This window comes from Aspergillus mulundensis (genome assembly GCF_003369625.1).
Source record: "Aspergillus mulundensis strain DSM 5745 chromosome Unknown scaffold_0, whole genome shotgun sequence".
Lineage (NCBI taxonomy): Eukaryota > Fungi > Ascomycota > Eurotiomycetes > Eurotiales > Aspergillaceae > Aspergillus > Aspergillus mulundensis.
In genome coordinates this window covers 2,493,561-2,496,359 of record NW_020797888.1, presented here as the reverse complement: position 1 = coordinate 2,496,359, position 2,799 = coordinate 2,493,561, and positions in this window count along the sequence as shown.

The following is a 2,799-nucleotide window of genomic DNA, read 5'->3' as shown; positions in this document are numbered from 1 at the left end:
TGCCACCCTAGTATATTTACTAAAGTAAAGTTTTTTTTAAATAAAAAGCTGCTTAACTTCTAATTAGTAAAGTAAAGTATAAAATCCTATTAAAAAAAGGTAAAAAGCCTTTATAAGGTCCTATTTATAGTCTCTCCTAGCATAAGTTATAAATATTAAAAAAGTATTTTAATAAAATACTTAAAAAAAAATAAATTAAGCTATTTTAAAGCAGTATTAAAGCACTAGTGCTTTTTATTTAAAAATTTAATAAATTTTTATATTTTTATATTAACTACCGCGGTTTAAATATAATAACTAATAAGAATTATTATTTATTACTATGTATTAACAAGCTAATAAATTAGCTAGTAAATATAAAATATTTTACTAAGCTAGATCTGCATAACATGTATTATAAAATATAAATTAAAAAAAAAGATAAGTAAAAGATAGTATTCTAGACTTGTTATAGTTACTATAAGTATATAGTTATGCCTTTTAGCTTAATAAATATGCTAGCTATATTTTAATTTTATATAAATATAATTATAAGCGGGATTCTTAATAAATTTTGTATTATTTACCTTAATAACATTCTTATTTTTTTAAAAATAAAAAAAAAACATATGTACCATGTTTAAAAAGTCCTTAATTAGTTAGAAAGGCATAATTTATATATAAAATTATTAAAATGTAGTTTTTATAAAAAAAAGGTAAAGTTTTTAGGCTTTATTATTAAATAAAAAGAAATATTTATTAATTTAGATTATAGCTAAACTATTACTAATTAGCTAGAACTAATATTATTTTATAAGTTGCAGGTTTTTTTAGGCTTTATAAACTATTTTTAACGCTTTATTTTTAGTTACACTAAAGTAACGTGTTTAATAACCTAGCTCTTAGTAAGGATGGTAAAAAAATATAAAAGTAGGTCTTTTTTATTTCTTATTAATATAAAAAATATATTTAAAAAGATTAAATTAAACTTTACTAGGCCGCTAGTACTATAACACTTTAATTTTAAAAAAAAAATTCTTATTATTATTAATATATTAAGGTTTGTTATTACTAGGATTATTATATAGCTAAAGCAAGAAAAGTTACCTAGTAAAAAAAAACAGGACTAATAATACCCCGTGGCCTTTTATTTTTATTAATTATATAAACTAAAGCTTTGCTATAAGGTTTATAATTAAAAACTACTTATAATAATTAAGTACTTTAAGAAGTGGTATTACTATTTTAAAGGCTTTTTATATTTTATACACATGTAGTATAATTATAATAACTTACGCTATTTTTTTATAATAAAAATCTTAAATTAAAGGCAGGTATAATAGGTAGAATTACTTATAGCTTATAACTTTAAGATTAAGTATAAGCTAGGCAAGTATAATCTAGTAAATACACTATTATAATAATTAAATTATATAATAAAAAATAAGAAGTATTAAGTTAGGATACTCCCTATTTTATAAAAAAAGTTAAGTTTATCCCCTTAATAAACTATTATTAAAATAATATTAAAGGACCTAGCTATCCCTCCGCGCGGTTAGGCTTGTAAGTACCTAAAACTTTTAAGCCTTAAAATATTTATTATAAAGGTAGTAAGTAAAAAAAAAATTGCTAGACTAGTTATAAATACCCTTTAATAATAATTAATTATAGCTTAATAAGAGGACGCTCTTGCAGGCTAATTATAATAATAACTTAAAAATATAATTTTTATTAATTTAAGGCAGGCCTTTTTTATTACTAAATAATATAAAAAAAAAAAACTTTTTTTTTATAAAAATATTATTTATATACCTCCTATGCCCGCGTTGTAACACAAGATTATAAAATAATATTATAATAATTTTTATACGGGCTACTTTAGCTATAAAAAAATTATTAAATTACTTACCCATAAGTTTTAGTAAAAAGAGCTTAATAAAAATACGCGTGCATATATTAAAAAATATTCTTTATATTAAAGGTCCAAGGTTCCAAGGCAGTTGCCTTAGGGGAGTTTAATATTTTTTTTAATATTAAATATATTATAAAAAAATATTTTTATAAACTTTATTATTAGCCTACTTTTATTAAAATATAAAGGGCGCGTTTATAACATAATTTTAATAGTTATAGATTAATTTAATAAAAAAGTAAAATATCTTTTTATTACTAATAAAATTACTGCAGAAAAGTTAGCTAACCTATTTATTAAAAAAATTATATATAATATAGGGTCGCCCTGGAGCATAATAATAAATTAAGGTTTACTTTTTATTTTAAAATATTAAATAGCCTTTTATTAAGCGCTACATATTAAGCAATAACTTAGTATAGTATACTATTCTTAATTAAATAGTTAAATAAAGCGCTAAAACCAAATACTTAAGGTATATTTACGCGTGTATTATAATTATTAGCAAAGTAATTAAGTATTATACTTACTACTAGCACGCTTTGCTTATAATAACTTAAAAAATAACTTAACTAGCTATACTTTACTTATAGTAAGCCGTGGACAGGAACTAGTAATTCCTAGGCTTAAAAATTTAAGGGAATTAATATTTTATTTTTTTATTAAAAAGTGCTTATGCTATTTGGAATGGCTTTATAAGAATTTATAAAATTATATAAATAAGGCGTAGAAAAAGCAGGTGCTTTACCATAATTAAAAATATTATTTAGTAAAATTTAAGGTTAAAAATAATATTTTAATATTTTTAAAAAATATTAAATTAATACATTTAAGTAAAAAACTTAACCTAAAGTATAATAAACCCTTTAAAATTAAATTTATTATTAAAAAGTAGGTATATTAGCTCC